Source organism: Ursus arctos, unplaced genomic scaffold (assembly GCF_023065955.2).
Source record: "Ursus arctos isolate Adak ecotype North America unplaced genomic scaffold, UrsArc2.0 scaffold_5, whole genome shotgun sequence".
Classification (NCBI taxonomy): Eukaryota; Metazoa; Chordata; class Mammalia; order Carnivora; family Ursidae; genus Ursus; species Ursus arctos.
Window position 1 is genome coordinate 87,486,197 of NW_026623067.1, and position 18,370 is coordinate 87,504,566.

Consider the following 18,370-nt stretch of genomic DNA (forward strand, 5'->3'; position numbering starts at 1 on the left):
TATATTGATTACATGTTGAAATAATATTTTAGATATGTTGGTTTAATTAAAATATATCAACGTTAATTTCACTGTTTCTTTTTATTTTTTTAATTTGGCTTCAATAATATTTAAAATTGTAAGTGTGGCTTAAAGTATATTTCGATTGCTCAACACTTACACAGAGTTTTCAATGATCTTTCTTCAGTTCTTTATCTTCTGCTATTCATAGTTCTCATACCTAGCTTTCTGAAGTATCAAGTATCTCTGAGGTTCTTTGTGCTCATTCCCCAGCTCGGCTATAAGAACTCTTTCCAAGTATCCCTGAATGTTACCTTTTTTTTTTTTCTGCCTGGATCCAGTTAATTCCTCCACTTGATCTGTGTTTTCTAAAAATTTTTGAGATCTCACATGTGCCAATGCCCTTTCCCATTATCTTTATAAATTATCGTTTACACTTTTAAATTTCTCTAATATTCCTTTCGTGTAGATTCAGGAGGAAGAGGAGATAACATGCTGGTTTGAACATACTCTTTGACACAACAGATTATTCCAGCCTAAAGGACGTCCTCTGGATCATATACCTGGGTATGCCCTTAGTATTGCCTGGCACAGAGCACTAAAAACAGTAGAGATTCAGTTTCTAATGAATCTCATTCTTGTAAAAGAAAGAAACTATACAGTTAAATGGAAAGTGATGAATCCTATTTCCTTATGATGGAGACTATATCAGTTAAGATTGTAACTGACCAAAACTGGTTAGTTAAAGAAAAAAAGAAAATTATGGAAAAAATACTAGGTAGCTGTAGAGACGTGTAGGGAAGACTGGAGAAGCAAGCTTGGGAAGCTGGTGGGAACAAACAGAGGCAGAGCATGCAGAATCATAGCCTGAGGCATGCTGCATAACCAGCCTGGTGAGGACACTGCTCTGACCCCACTGAGCACCAGATGATAGCGCCCACACCAGCACAGAATGGTGCTTGCAGCAATTCTGCCACTCAGAATTGGCTGCTGTTGTTGCCAAATTCTTCCTGACTGCTTCTTTACAACTACTAGCTTCTGAGTCAAAGTTCCTGGAGAGGGCACCTGATTCCTAGAGCTCAAGTCATGTGCCAGTAGAGAGTAGGAAAGCAAATATCTGGCATTTTCTGTGACTATAATGGGAAGCTCTGTTCCCCTCACCCCTTAAGATTTGTATAGTAGGGAATTACTCAAACAGGAAAGAAGTTAAGATTGGAGGCAGCCAAAGGAAATGACACAGATGCTTCAGAAGAAATGACATTTCAGAGTACATAGCCAATATTCAGAACCAATATTCGGTATAACTTTTAGAAATGTGAATGTTTAGGTACCTTTAGAAAATATATTCTAATAAGTTTAGAAGTTGCAAAATGAACAAATAGGCTTTGAGGTCTATAACACTATCACATAATTAGCGAAAAGATAAAAAAAAAAAAACTGAAGGTTTCGAAGGAAGAGTTGATACCGATTGTTTTGGCTTCTTACTTAATGTGGAAGTTCTTCCCTAAGATCCATTTCAACATTTATAGTATTGGGGGAGCTCATTTAAATAGGATTTCATTTCAATTCTAAATTGTTAGACGTGGAATATTAGAAATTTCCTCCTTATATAAGATGAAAATTTCCTTCTTATAATATCCACCCATGAGACCTAGATCTGATGACTCTAGTTACTCAGAACAGAGCAGAGCAGTTAAAAGTTGTATTTTAACTGCTGGGGTCAAACCAATATTTGATCCTGGCCTTGTTTCCTAGTAGGTGAGTAACCTCTTTAATTCTTGTTTTCTACATCTGAAAAATGAGGATTATAACAACATCAACGCTAAAGAGTTATTGTTAGTATAAGGAGATAATTTAGTGCTTAAATCGGTAACCAGCACATAGTGAACATTCAAAAAATATTAGTGATGATAATGATTGATTGATTGATTGATGACAACAGCCCTTCTGAAAGTGAAAATCAGCTGCCATGGAAATTTAGAATGATATTGGAGAAAAATAGTTGTAATTCTCATTCCACCACTCACTAATTCCTTAACCTAAAAGAAGTTACCATATTATTCTTTTTACAAAATGAAATATTTGCATTAAGTTATCTTAACAAGATCCCTTCAACTCTAAATTTCTGAAACTCTATATGCACTTATGTCGTCTGTTTTTATTACTGAACATTACCAGTTTCATCAACTGTACCTCATATATCTTGATCAACAGATTTACCATAGCCTCTATCATCTTTTCTCAGCAATGCTTGTCAGTGTTTGGGCTACTATTTTATTAGCAGGTTTGTTTCTTCTACAAAATTCTTATCCATATTTAAAAAAAATGGAAAACAGAGCATAAGGCTATACATACAAAATGCAACAGTATAAAGCTATGAACCATATGGGTTGCATTAACTCTTTATGAAAAGAAAGTAATCTTACAGAAGCAAAATTTGATAATTGGCATTGTAATGTTTTATTTTACTTTTATTTTATTTTTAAAAAAAGATTTTATGTATTCACTTTAGAGAGAGAGAGGGATGGAGTGCAAGGGTCAAGGAGCAGAGGGGGAGGGAAAGGGAGAAGGAGAAAGAATCTGAAACAGACTCCACACTCAGCCCAGACCCTGATGCGGGACTCCATCCCACAACTGTGAGATCATGACCCAAGCCAAAGCCCAGAGTGGGAGTCTTAACTGACTGAGCCACCCAGGCACCCCCACCATGTTTTAAATAGAGGTCTCAGATTTCTTGATATATATACACATATATTTTATGTAGTTTATGTGTTTGATCCCACTCATCTATAAACTCTGTGAAGACAAGATAAATGTTTACTTTGTTCACCACTGTACCCTGGTATTTAGCAAAATATATGTGCATGTACACACACACACACACACACACACACACACACACACGATGGATTGAAAACATGCAGCATCTGGGCAACCCTAACTGTACATCTAAGCAAAGACTGGCATTTTCCTCTTCGAGTGCTGACTTTGCTTTGGGGAGTGGTGCTATTTAGAATTTTGAATGGCAGTTCAAAAAAATATGGTGCTATATATTTTGCTAAATTAATTTAATTCAACCTTTACAGCCATTACCAAACCTTTGAAAAGTCAATGTTGCATAGACTTTCTATTACCAAGAGTTTGGAAATGTTGACTTAGAGCTGGGAATAAGTAGATAGAAATTGCTCTTGTAGAATACCCCCTAATTTTGTTTTGGAGAGAGACTAAGTGTGGATGAGGACACTGAGAAAAAGATATTTTGGACCGCAGGGCCATCATTACGCAGATAATATTGAGCTTTATTCAGCCATACATCTCCCTTTCCTCTAGCCCAGATGGTGAAATGACTCATCGATTCCACTGGCCAGAAAAACAAGGGAGATAGAAGAGGAGCTGTTATAATCCAGATAAAAATGGATGATGTTTCAGAAGCAAGGGGAAAATATTTCTAGGCAATGATGATGGTACATTGATAGTACTTGTTAATACTTTACATTCCTTTTCAGATTCACAGCATGAGTTTCATATTGCTTCTAGGATTCCTCAGTAGCTCTGACCAGGAATTCTTTTTATCTTCATGAGGTATGTAAGTTGCAAACATTTTTGACCTTCAAACAACTTACTTATTAATTTCTCTTTTTAAAGCTAACCATCAACCTTCAAATGTGTGACTTTATTACTTTCCTTGAAAATCATCTTTAATTTTATGTGGAACATATTCTCATTAAAGATGTGGTTAGGATGAATGTGTAATTCTTTTACCAAATAACTGGGGAAAATGGCTACTGCATAGGTAGAATAATGAGCTAAATAATTATGGGATCTGATAGACAAAAATGAGGAGACGATGATAAAGAGGTGCTGTGTATGCTTGCTTTCGTGGTTGCTATTACAGGAGTTGATGTTGAGCCTGTGTGTAGGGGTTTTTAGAAATATCATCACAGAAAATCTTGAATCTTGCATCCTCCTCCAAAGATCTGAAAAAAAATTGATTTCTAGGAAATCAGACTGGTCTTTTACTAGGTCTTTTACTAGAAATTCAGCTTCTAATGCCAGAGAGAGTAAAAATAACTAGGTAGGATTCGTTCTTTACTATTAATGGCAAAACTGTATCTCTGAATCTGACTTCCTATTCCATTTGCTCCCAAAGCCATTAACCTGAGACTCCTTAACTTGTTTCAATCGTATTATTCCTCAATCCTAAAACATTCCATAGCTATATATTCCTTGTGACACTAGGTAAAATCTTTCACTTGTGCACTCAGGAGAAGTGCTACACTGCTGAGCCTACTTTCCTATTATTCTTCTTCAAGAGCAATTTCATGCTCTATGGTAGATAAAGCAAACTTTTTAAGTTTGGGGGGGGTGGGCAGAGGGAGAGAATCTCAAGCAGACTCCCCACTGAGTGTGGAGCCCAACTCAGGGCTCAATCCCACCACCCTGAGATCATCACCTGAGCCGAAATCAAGAGTCGGACGCCCAACTGACCTAGTGTGACCCAGGCACTTCCAAACTAAACTTTTCCATAAAACATACGATTTTTCATGATTGTATAACAACATAGCTGACACTGCAATTATTACCTTTCCCTATTACAGTGGGCATCTCCTGTTTTGTCTGCCTAACATATATTTCTCCTTCTTCTGATAATGATATCTAGATTTTTTACTGGGGAAGAACCTCCTCTCATCGTATACGATCTTGGTGGGTTCCTCAGTCAAGATGTTCATCCCAACTCTGGCCAAGGAATGGACACACTACTCAAGGTAAACCAGTAAGATTCTATCTTTCCTTGGAATTTAAATCTCAAGCAGCATAAGAATAAAACATAGTTGGAACTGATTCATTAAGGTAATAGTGCGTATTAAAGATTGTCTATTATTTCCTACTTTCTAGATATCCAAAGCTGTTATTTCACATCTTTACCAACACAAACTTATTCAGCTTCTCTGTAATTCTATTAACTAAACATTTATCCACCTAATAAATTCCTTATCTGCTTAAGTTAGAGACAATTTCTATTGCTTGTAAACAAAGAATACATGATGGACCCCATGGTAGGCAGAATAATGCCTCCTCAAAGGTGTCCATGTCCTAATCCCAGAACCTGTGACTATGTTATTCTACATGGCAAAGAGGAATTAAGGTTGCAGATGAAATCAAGATTCAGCGGACTTTAAGATGAGGAGATTATCCCAGGTGAGGCTAATACAGTACTTAAATGCAGATGAGGGAAGCAGAAGAGTCCAAAAGAGAAAGAATACATCTTGAGGAAGACATGACCCACTATTGCTGGCTTTAAAGATGGAAGGGGACTATGAGCCAATGAATGTGGGCAGCCTCTAAAGAAGTTGGAAGTGGTAATAAAATGGATTTTTTTCCCTAGAGCCTTTAGAAAAACATAGCTCTGCCGACATCTCCACTTTAGTCCAAACCTATATTGGACTTCTGACCTTCAAAATTGTAAGATAATAAATTTGCATGGTTTTAAGCCACTAATTTTGTGGTAATTTATTACAGTAACAGTAGGAAACTAATACAGACTGATAAAACATGACTGTGTAAATAAATCCTATATATCTTTCACGGCAAATAATACTTTCTCCATGAAGTCTTTTATTTTAAATTATTTTTTAGTTGTCAAATGTCTCAAACATTTGTACGAATTGAGAGAAATTTGTCATAAATATACATGTTTACCACCCAGTATTGCCAAATTATAAAATTTGCAATATTTGCTTGGTATTTTTGGAAACAAATAAAATATAACAAAATCCCTAGTGCTGTCTTCCCTAAATGTATCTCTTAAACTGAATATAACATTCCTGTGTATACTTTTCTTAATTTTATTTATATATAAACAATGTAACTTTTCTTCCACATTTTCACCTCTATAAACCTGTTAGTTAATCATTCGGCATCATACTTCTTTTCAAGTTTTATTCATGATAAAATATATAAATCTAATTATTTTCAACTTTTGTATTTTCAACTTTTATTCATGATAAAATATATAAATCTAATTTATTTTTTTAAATTTTAGTATCTGGGGGCATCTGGGTGGCTCAGTTGGTTAAGTGTCTGCCTTCGGCTCAGGTCATGATCCCAATCGGGCCCCACATTGGGCTCCCTGCTCAGCGGGGAGTCTGCTTCTCCCCTTCCCTCTCCCTCTGTGCTCTGTCTCTCTCTTTCTAGAATAAAATAAATAAATAAATCTTAAAAAATATTGGTATCTGATAGTATATAAACTAAATAACAGTAACAAACCCCCTCAAAATAAAGTGGCTTGGGTGTCTGGGTGGCTCAGTTGGTTAAGTGGCTGCCTTCAGCTCAGGTAATGGTCCCAGGGTCCTGGGAATGAGCACTGCACTGGGCTCCCTGCTCAGCAGGGAGTCTGCTTGTCCCTCTGCCCCTCCCCCTGCTCATGCTCTCTCTCGATCTCTCTCTCAAACAAAATCTTTAAAAAATAAAGTGGTTAAAGCTAAATAAAAGTAGAATTCTTTTTCACATAATAATCCAGAGGTGGGTGGTACAAGGCTATTCTCCCCTCTTCAACATGCGGTTTCCATCTATGGGATGAAAATATCTCTATTCTAGCTCTTCCCCTCTTCCCAGACAACTAAGAGGGTAAGGATAAGAGTAAGGTAGTTCCATTGTTTTTGGTATAACTAGGGAGTGACATAAATTACTTCAGCTCATATCCCATTGCCAGAACTTAATCACGAGTTCACACTCAACTGCAAAGAAGCTAGATGATGTGACCTCAAGCTCGGCGGAAAAAGGCCCAGCACTAATTTGGAAGTTTTGTTTCTAAAAAAAGGAGAAATTTCAACATTCTCCTTTCATTAAAATATACCTAGTAGAAAGGAAATCATCAAGGAGAGAGGAAACCTGAATTCTATCAACCTACAGAATCCAGTTGCCATTGATAAAGCACTCTACCCAACAAGAGCAGAATACACATTGTTTTGAAGTGCACAAATATTTACCGAGAAAATCATATCCTGGTTCATAAAACAATATGAACAGCTGTAAAAGAGTGGAAGTCATGCAAAATACATCCACTAGCCATAATGGAATTAAACTAGAAATCCATAAAAAAAAAATGACAGGAAAATCTTTAAACATTTGGAATTTAAAATACATTTCTAAATTCATCAAAGAATAATTCTCAAGGGGAATAAAAAAATGTTGAACTAAATGAAAAGAGAAGGTAGCAAAATCTGTGTGCTACCAATAAAGTAGTACTTAGAGGGAAATTTATAGTGTTAAATACTTATATAAGAAACAGTTTCCAATAAATAATCAAAGCCTCCTCCTCAAGAAACTAGAAAAAGAACAGAATAGCTCAAAGCAAGTATGAGGAAATACATTATTACATAAGACAATAACATTAAGACAAGAAATGAGTGCGGTTGAAAGCATAAGACAATAGAGAAAAATCAATAAAAAATAAAGCTGTTTCTTTAAAAAGATTAATAAAACTGACAAATCTCTACCAAGATTGACAAAGAAAAATAGAAGACACCAATTACCAATTATGAAGAATTTCAGAGAAGAGATACAGACCTTGCAGAAATTAAAAGTTAATAGAAGGATCACTACAAAAAAAACCTCTACACACATATATTCAATAACTTGATAAAAATGAATGAATTCCTTAAACTAAAAGATGAAATATGTGATGAACAGTCCTATAACTACTAAAAAAATTGAATTAGTAGTTTAAATAATCTTCCCAAAAAAACCCTTCATGCCCAGCTGGTTTTAATGGCCAAAGCTGGAATAATTTAAACAACAAAATAAAGTAGTATTGTTTACAGTTTAGAGTATAAAATAAATATCTGAGTCCATACTGAAATAAGTAAATGATTAGATAAAGTAATAAATGGGAGAGAATAGATAAATCTGTGCAAAAGAATTCCAAATAATTTATGATAAAATTTGGAAGTTTTGGGTTCATGAGTGGAACGGCTAAGAAAGAATTCTTGAGGCTTTTTGGTGCAAAAAAAGATGTTTTTATTATAGCATGGGGATAGGACCCGTGGGCAGAAAGAGCTGCACCTGCAGGGTAAGGGCAGGCTCATTCTATATTTTAAGTTTTGTGGAGGGAGGAGTGTACAGATAGTGTAGCTTTCTAAGGAATTTTTGTATGCTGAAAGCAGTCTTACAGGACCTTGAAGACTTAGCTATTGTCAGGATAAGGTTGCTTTTAGTCTTTAATGAAATAGAAACATTAAGGCATGAAGGCAGCCATGAACTCCCTGAGAAATGTCATGTTCTGCATGTCTCAGGTATCTATCAGTGGGCTGTAAGTTGAAAGGAAATTTAATTTAAACTACATTTTTTTTTACCTTTGTTCTCCTCATCAATTTATGAAGATACTCCACCCTCAAGGATGGGTTAGCATAACTCCCCACTCTTTAGGTATAGGCTATGTGCAGTGATTTCCTTTTAAAGACTACTCCACAGAAAGTGGGGAATAAAGTGTGACTTTACAGTGGAGGAACCTGACAAACACTAACTCAGCCAGAGAATCAAGGTCAACATCAATATTCATAGATCATTTGCTAATAGTATGCACCCTTGATACGGTGTTACGAAAATGACGCTTGTGGTCTTCCTCCAAAAAGCCTGTACCCCCAGTCCTATGAGTGAAATAAAAGACAAAGACAAAAACAAAAACAAAACAAAAAAAGAAACAAACAAACAAATAGAAGACAAATTATAATAGTGGGGCATCCTATAAAATATCTGACCAGTACTCTTCAAAATTGTCGAGGTCACCCGAAACAAGTACAGTCTGAGAAACTGCACATCTCAGAGGAGCCAAAGAAAATACACAACTAAATGTTACATTGTATCCTGGATGTGATTCTAGAATAGAAACAGGACATTAGGTAAAAACTAAAAACATCTGAATAAATGATGGGCTTCAGTTAATAATAATGTATCAATATTGGCTCCCTGATTGTCAGAAATGCCCCATCCTAATGTAAGATGTTAATAATAGGGAAGACTTGGTATGGGGTGTATGGAACACTCTGTGCTATCCTCTCAAGTTTTCTGTAAATCTAAAATTGTTCTAAAACATGAAGTCTATTTAAAGAAAAAGATAAAAAATAGAAGGGAAGATCAAAATCACTAGAAAATGTGGGAAAGATAGAAACAGACAACTCGCAAAGAGGATATAAAAGTTTCCCTTAATTACATGAAAAGCTGTTCAATTCCATTCACAGTTAGAGAAATGCAAATTAAAACATTTCTTATTTTGTCTTTCCAGAACATTTTTTTTCTCTTCTGGAGACTATGGCCCCTTTTGTTAAAAAAGTGCTCTTCTACCCAGCTGCATCTCTGTGGTTCTAGTTAAAACTATCATAACCACTTGGAACACACTAAGCACTCAGTCACTGTTAGCTAACAAATTGTTATCTGACTTGTAGCAGAATCCACACTTGAGAAAATTTCTGTTCATGGATGGCTTGGAATTGAAACACGGTCCTCCTCCTAGGTCTGGGAGATTGGAAGGAGGTTAATAGTCACTATAGTGGTCATAATGGAGGCAGCAACCCTGGCAGAGGAGTTATACGAATATCAGGACATATTCTATTATACACATGTCTGGATGCCATATTGGGTCAAGCCCAGGATATATGATATGCAGCTGCATGGGGAGGCACCCTTACTCTGCTCTCCTTTCTTATTCACGTGATTGATATCTATCACATTGGCCACCACAGTGAAAAGTTCAGACTGGTATTAGTTTGATTTATAGGCCAGCCATCAGGAAAATCTTCTGAGGGACTTCCTCCCACCTCTTCCCCCTTCCTCTCTATCTCTGTCTCTGTCTCTTACACACAATTTGTTTACCATAAACTTAAGAAATATGTGGGGAAGAATATTTCACTTCCAAGACTGCTTGGTCCACATTCATCTCTGTCCTAGGTTCTGAGAAGATGCTCATTGGTAGGTTTCACATAATCCAGCCATCTACCTGGTGGTGGATACTGAAGTCCAACTTGCAATATCAGCCATTCCCATTTCTTTTTTTCTTAGTAAATTACGGTTTCTCACTTTGTTTATAGATCTTTTTTGATTTCTAATATTGTAGCTGTGGTGGCTTAGTTTTAGATTCCAGCATAGAAATCTCTGGATAGATCAGCATTTGCAAGTGGGCTCAAGGAAAGGCCACTAATAACAGTCAATTTCTAGAAGCCCTGTGACACTTAAACCTAAGCCGCCCAGGAGACTGAAGGAGATATCAGAATGTGAATTTATTAACTTCAAATGAAAAATAATTGTCATGGGAAATAGAAGACCCACAGTTTTCTATGAATAGCTTATTCTCCCTCTGTAGTCAAGGTACATGTGATTAAAAGGTTGTCTGGTGAACACAGAAATTTAAAAAAGAGTCATTAGATCAGTCAAATGTTTGTTACTATCAGGGCTGATGTGTCCATGTCTCCATGGACATAGTTTTGACATAGGGACCAAGGTTCTCAAAATATGATGCCTAAAACTCCCTCTCATCAAGAATCTGTTGGGATGGATACCACCAACATTATTCCCTATAACTCTCCTTTGTGAGTGCTGTGAGGGACCCCAAACTACCCTCTCAAACTCTCCTTGCCTAGGTTTCCTTGGCTGATCTGACAGATAAATATATAAATATCACCTTTACATTATAGCTCTGAAGGCCCAGAAAATTGTCTCTTTTGCAGGAGAATTTGCCCTCAAAGATATGGTAATTATGCTCATTTTACAGTTTTTCTCATGAAGCAATCTATTTCCTTCATTTCTAAGTTCTTGAGGGCCACGTCTATATATAGTTCCTAATACACACCACATCCAGCTTCTGACAAGCACAGCACTTTCAATTTGTTGCCATATGGAGAAAAACTTGTAGGAAACTGATGGATAATAGCCTTAAAATTTTTATCTTTATATCATGAAATGCATTAGACAGGTGCAAAAATGTTGAGTTGCCAAGTTAAATTAATTACAAATGATACATATGTTAAATAACCAAAGCAGACATTTGTTCTTAGCCTGGATGGCAAGCAATCCCTTTGGATCATTCCTCATGTTTTCTGTGGCTTAACTGATTTTTAATTTTAGATGCATTTTTATCTTAATAAGTGTATAGTAGTTATTAGCATTAGATAAATTTGTTTCTAGAATGAGTGAGCAATGTCCTAAAATCTTTTTGTGAAGACCATAGCCCATATTTGAGTGAAAGACCCAAACACATTAAGAATATCAAAGAAACTTTATTACGAACTAAAAACTATTCTGATGCTATTGTCTGCATGTTATTTTTCTTTTCTTAAAGTCTCATGTAAGTGATAGTGACAAATCTCAATTATTTTTCATTTAGGCAGAGCTCAAAATTATAAAATGTCATCAACTCATTTGCAATTTATATTTTGAATATTAGCCAAGTTAACTTCATTTCTCACATGGCTTTTATTTTAGAACATTTTTTCTGAAAGCTTACAATATGTTAGTTGTACAAAATAGCTTGTTGCTGGAAGGGTTCTGGAAAGGAAGATATCCTTCTATCTTGCTTTTGGTTCCTACAGACCAAAATTCTGACTCTGCAGGCTGCAGTGAAACTATGCTTTTGGGTCCACATAGGGTAATTGGCTCTATATTTAAGCCAGTAACTCCTGGACAGTCACTCTGGGGGCGGTGGCTGGGTAGGGAAGATGGAGCGATTTAATTGATACAACAAAATATCTAAAACTTTTAAATAGAAATTCAATCCAGGAAGGAAACAGATATGTGACCTAGATGTGTTCACCAATCACTGGGTCATGTGAAACTTGGGGAAGTCAACAGCTCAAGAAAGGAAGATCTAGGACCCAGTTTGGCTGGTGAGGATAGTGACTAAGATGTATGGCTTTTGGGGTGGCAGTAGTTGCATCATTGAGTTTCTGGACCTGGAGTGGCCTTGGTACCAGCAGCGTGTGAGCTCTTGGCACCAGTGAAAACAAAGCCCCCCAGTGCTGGTGGTGGCAGTGGGAGTACTGGTGTTAGTTTCTTTATACCATTCTTTTTGTAAGTTTGGCTGCGTGTCTAGTTCTCCAGCCTTTACAACAATTCTGTAGCCCACAAAGCAGTCTTTCAATAAACTTCCTTTCTATTTAATGTTCAGAGTCAGAATCTGTAGTTACAGGTAAGAACTCTGACTATAATGTACAACTGGTAGATAGAGACCTGGAATTTCAGGGGTTCTGACATGAACATAGGTTGTTTGAAAATGAAGTTAGCGTAGATGAAAGAACTGGTTAGAGATCAAGAGTTAGAGACAGGCTGAGGTTTGATGAGTGCCTGGATCCAGACTTTTTTTGAAGCTACTATGAATAGATATGTAAGCCAATAAATACAATCTTTTTTTTTTTTTACACACATCATTTTGGGTTGGATTATCTGTCATTGCAATTGAAGGCATTCTGATTAATGTAGATTCTTGGTTAATATCTATGTATGTATATTTATGGAGCGTCAAAGAATTTGTGGGTGTTTTAAAACCACAACAGTCACATAGTTGGTCAGCGACAGAGTTGGGATTCAAACCTGGGATGTCTGAATCTTACCTCTATGCCAAAAGGGAACTATGAATCAGACTATAATATGTATATGTGTGCCAAAAATCACAGACATTAAAAATCATATAGAGCAGTACTTTTCAAGTTTTCTCTCTAGCATCAGAAATCTTTAAACAAATGAATTTTTTAAAAAAGTAAAGCATTTATACACATATACATGCGTGTGTGTGTGTATATATATATATATATATATATATATATATATACATATACATATACATATAAGTAAAGCACATTTTTCAAAAAACTCCCATTGATAAAGGTGGGATCTGGGCTGGAGAGGTAGGGATGGAACTCTGCCCACTCAATCACACTCTTAACCCTGAAAACCCCTCCTGCATCCCACAGGAAGCTCTAGGTCTCCTTAGCATGCCCATTTGAAACTGTCTCTTTATAATGAAAATCTAGGGATAGGTAAAAATGTTCAATATATAGTATTTGTAAGATAAGCAAGTTAAAAAGCAGTAGATGCACTGTGGTCCCATCTTCATTAAAAAGCAAGCATCCCTGTATATATATGAAAAAGAATTTAAGAAGACTCATAAACATATTAATGGACTAGTGGGCTTGCAGGTGATTTTAATTTTTTAAATTTTTATTTCTTATGTATCTAAATTTACTAAGATTACCTTTGTGTAGAGAAAAATCAAGGCTTTTTTGTTGTTAAATGTAATCTTTCTGTGAGAAGACTTCCCCTATACTTCAACCCTGATCTCATTACCTTAAAGTAAATCTTTGATGCTAAAGCAAATTAATTTTTCAAAGTTATGAGCAAACTGAGAGACATAGTGATGCCTGGGAAGTCATGCATTTAGCAATATTAGCAGCATGCTGACTCTCAGGGGTATTCCAATTCTGAACCAAACTTAGAGTTCTTGGTTCTTGCTTTTTTTTTTTTCTATTGAATAGAAACCACAAATTTGCTTCATGGTTCTTGAACTAGCCAAGGAATAGTTGCCCCTTTCAGAAACATCGCATTTGAATAGACACAATGGCTTTTCGATGCAAATAGATAATTTATTCAACACAGAGGCCTCATCTCCTCTCATCTCTCTCATCAATGCCCTTTGCAGTCTCACTGAGATAGATGTTCAGACAGTCATTGGATCTGTTCTGGCTCAGTGGTGGACAAAATTAGCCTATATGCAGATAGCATCCTTCCACATTTGCATGAAGAAGAGAAAATCGTTATCAGGCCTTTATTAGCGCCACTAAAGATTTTGCCTCTCTGATTAAAAACTGCAGTTTTTAAAACTCATTGACATAGACCGAGAGACTCAAACTCCATCCTGTTTTCCCCTTCAACACGTTACATCAGGATGCGTATATTTAAAGAAAGCTATAATAAGAAAACTCCTGGCATGTTGGAGTTGTAAGGGATCCTGGAAATCATATAGACTTGCTTTGCTGGTAAAGAAACAGGTGCTACAAAGGCTGCGGCTTGCCAGGGTTACACAGGACACAAATGGGATTACTAGCCTCTAGCTCTTCTCACATTGGGGCTGTTTTGTTCAATCATGCCACACTACTTGTTATGAGAGAGCTTCCTGAAAACTTCCAAATGGGCTTGAGACCTCTGGCATTTCCATGTAATGATATTTTTTTCTTATAGGAACATAGAGTTATTAGCTCGTGACCATTGTTCTTTGGCAAAGTATGCCAGGGTCACTGGGCCCTTTCTGAAAGGAAGGCTATATGTCCACAGTTAGGGTACACGAATAATATCAGTGCATCTCCTGCAACGAAGCTGTAACTGAATATCTCATTGAGGTCACAGTTTTGCCTGGTGGAAAATAATACAAAGGGTCAGAATACACCCTTCGTTATGCGGAGATCCCACAGAGACTTGGTTTTAGAAACCAAGGAAAAATTGTCTGTGATATACTCCCCTACTGCCAGCTAAGAGACCTCAATCCAGGGCTCAGGACAGCCCAGACAGATGAAGATTCTCACATTCAGGCAGAGGAATGGAAGTAATGTGGCTATTCACTGGGAATTAAAGGGTTTGAAAGAAGTATGAAATAGTCTACAGTATCATACTAATTCCTTCTCACTGCAATAAAGAGAAATTTAGCCCAAATGGCATATAACTCCAAGTTTAGGAGATCCTTACAACAACTGTATGATAGAATTAAAAGACTTAAAAAGCAATTTTAGGGGCACCTGGGTGGTCCAGTGGTCGACTCTTGATTTCAGCTCGGGTCATGATCTCAGGGTACTGGGATTGAGCCCCATGTCAGGCTCTGCACTCAGTGGGGAGTCTGCTTGAGATTCTCTCTCTCTTTCTCTCTCTCTCTCTCAAATAATGAACTAAATCTTTTTTAAAAATTTAAAAAGCAAGAAGCAATTTTATTTCATATGATTCTCTAATTGGTTCTGTGATGCTAAGACAGATGAGGACAATTAGGTCCAGAGAAACGATGTGACAGGGCTTGATCACAGTTCTGGCTGCGCATGAGGGACCACTCTTCAGGCCGTTAGTCTGTTGTTGATGCAGCTGTAGGGATCTTACAGACATAAAAGCGATCAGTTCAGAAGAACATAGAGATTAAGCCACAGAAAGTTTTCTGTTAAGGGCAAAAATCCCATCACCTAGACAGTCAAACGCTGTCTTCACAGGGGCCGGGATGTTCTTCAGCTAAATTTACTGAGTGGCTTCTTTTCATTCTGGCTTTTGGGCACAACTTTGTAACTTTGGGAGACTATTCTATTCTCTCAGCTGGTGTAAGAGAATGAAAATGTTTATTTTTTAAAACTGTTTCCAAAAAGGGAACAAATGCTTTTCATACTGTTTAATGTGTCATTGGAGTGTTAGATTAGAAAGCAACTGGGTTTTGACATGCCCTCATTATGGCTGATAGACTTAAAAAAGCAGTACAACTGGAAACGGAGGTCTTCCGCCCTGCGGGGAAGTGTACTTTCAAGTTCTGCTGCAAAATCTTTTAAAGCATCTGCAGACAGGTTCACAGATTGTCAACCTGCAAAGCTGTCTGGATGACCTTGCTACATTGAAACGACGTAAAGTAGAGTGCTATGTTGGTAATACCCAGCCGACTGAGATGCAAGGGTACTGGTTAGAACATGTGATAGGTTTCACTTCTATTCATACTTCAAATTACCCATAGACCCAGTTCTTTTAGGTTTAGTTCAAACTCATTCAGTTTCTGTAATTTGCATGGTTGATTTAGCAAAATAATTACTTTTATCCTGATAAAAAAAATTCCTGGGATATCATTCATTCATTCATTCATTCAGTATTCACAACAAATACTTATTAAGTTACACATTGAACTGATCACTGTTTGCAAATCTTGGCTCTCTTTCATCTACTTGTGTCTTTCTATGTACACTTCCCTCCATCTAGATGTCTCCCCACCCTCTTTCTTTCCTACCTAACTCCTCCTTATCCTGCATACTCTTCTCTTCTGAAAAGACTTTTCTAGTGCACAAAAGTACTTTGATGCCAATGCTTTTATTTACTGCCCAATGGGAACAGATGAGACCACTCGGGAAGAACAAGTCATATGAAAACAGAACTGGTTTATAAGGGATGCATGGGAGAAGAAATGCCTTCAGGGGAGATGGAGCAGGAGTGGCTAACAATGTAGGAAAGAAACTAGGAGAAAAGCCAAGGAATGACCGTTTCCAGGTGCAGAGCATAATAAGCCCCGTTCACTGCTGCAGAGAAGACAAGTAAGCTAAGAAGTGAGAACCGTCATTGGTTTGTATCTGTATCTGCTTGTATGCACATGGAGTAACATTGGAATGATTCATAAAAATCTAAGAACAGTAGTTATCTGCAGAGGAGAGTAGGCCCTGGGCAGATGAGGGATATGGGTGGAAGATTGACTTTTTTTTTTTTTTAGACTTATCTATTTATTTGAGAGAGAGAGAGAGCGCGCGCACACAGGCAGGAGGAGAGGCAGAGTGAGAGGGAGAGAGAATTACAAGCAGATTCCCTGCTGAGTGTGGAGCCCAACTCGGGGCTTCATCTCGTGACCCTGAGATCACCACCTGAGTTGAAACCAAAAGTCAGACACTTAACTGACTGAGCTACCCAGGCGCCCCAGAAGATTGACTTTTATATTTTGCATACCTTCTAAAGTTTTTGAATTATGTGAATGTAATATATATTCAATAAATTAAATCAACATTGATTACAATAACTGTAACTCTCTTATTAATGTTCACAGCAAATGAGCAAAATATATAAACTTCCAAAATTTTCACATGAAATTAAAATTGAGTTTAATGGGTCAAATGATCTAATCAACACTTATATGAAATTTGTACAATGAATCCTTTGTAAAAATTGGTGAAGTGTACCAGAAATACCAGATTTACATATATCTAATGAGGGATCAAAACTTTACGTTCTTCGTGGAGTTTGTCTAAGAATTAAGAATGTTTTAAAAAGAAAACTTTGTTTGGGGACATGAAGCAATGAAAATAAAGAATTTTTGGCTTTCCAAGATATATTTTTCACAGTGTTTGTATTCAAAAGATCCCATCAGATAGGCTAAGGATTTTTTCTTGTTTATATGTGGTGTATCTATGATTATGGATTCTTAGTACGCTTATTGAAAAACTTCTTTCCATGTTCTGGTTACATGTGGTAATTTCTGTGTATTAAAGCTTTCACCATGTAGCTGATATTGCTTTCTGTATCAAAACCCCCTTGTGGGGTCTTGGGATGACACCCAACTGATCAGATCCTCCTTTCTGGGTTTATTTGTACCAAAACAGAAGATTGTTTTTTACTGATTTTTAGTTGAGCATTCTGAAATAAATTCTATTTTTTAAAAATTTTTTTGATAAAAATCCCAAATTAGGAAATTCCCTGAAGTTCAGTAAAAATCATAGTACCTCTTCTTTTTAAGTATATAAGATATTCTTTTTTATACTAACTTTTCTAAGGCTTTTCTAAGAACCTAACAGTTAACTTTTTAAAAGTAAGATTTTCTTCGGATGGTTAAATTTCATACTTTTACCTGAGAGAAATCCTTCGGGTGTATAAATAGATGTGTATTAGGTTTCAATTTAGTAATTCCAAATGGTGATAATCCATCTTCAAATAGTTTTGTGAAGCCAGTGGGCATATATGAGTCCTTAAGAAAAAACATGTCAAAAACCCAACATTTGATTCATTCACTATTTCAAACAAAATTATAATAACAGCTTAATCTACATTTTATTAACTATAAGAGAAAACAAACTGATTTTCAAATTTTGTTTTTCCTTTTAAGATGAAGTCCCAGTCCAATCATTTTTTATACTATTTATATTGAAAATTTGTGTTCCCAATTGAGTTAGGACAGGCTATGCTACCCTGCAGTAAGGAACTAATCCTGGAATCTCTATAACTTAACACAACAAAGGTTTATTTCCTGTTTATAAAAATTCTAATCCAGGCACCTTCCATCCTGTGGTTTTGCCAGCTCAACATGTGGCCTTGACTGCTGTGACAGAGGCACCTTTAACTCCACTTACGGTTCGTTGGCCAGAATCAGTCATATGGCCACAATCTGACTAGAAGGAAAGCTGTAAAATGCTATTTTTCTCGTGCTCAGGAAGAGAAAATGAACACAAATCATCACCTTTGCTGCAGTTTTAAGGGTAAATCCTTTGAGAGTACTTTTTCTAGTACCAAATATCCTTGGAAAAGGAGAAAAACCTTCATGGCTGAAACCAAATTAGAGCTGTTACTCATCTCTGATGCCTTCTCTTCATGATGGAAAATGTTAAAATAACCATGTGCT

At 36.5% G+C, this 18,370-nt stretch overlaps 1 protein-coding gene across 6 annotated transcripts in view; it reads right to left on the reverse strand.

Annotated features, from left to right (window-relative positions):
• The window catches only part of PJA2 (praja ring finger ubiquitin ligase 2), a 128,269-nt gene that overhangs the window by 84,821 nt on the left and 25,078 nt on the right, over positions 1 to 18,370 (reverse strand). Inside the window, exon 3 of one of the 6 annotated variants that reach the window (XM_048220806.2) lies at positions 17,603 to 17,719. The exons of the other annotated variants lie outside the window; for them this stretch is intronic. The gene's annotated coding sequence lies outside the window, so the exon portion shown is untranslated. The remainder of the gene's footprint in view (positions 1 to 17,602; positions 17,720 to 18,370) is intronic. 6 annotated transcript variants of the gene reach the window in all.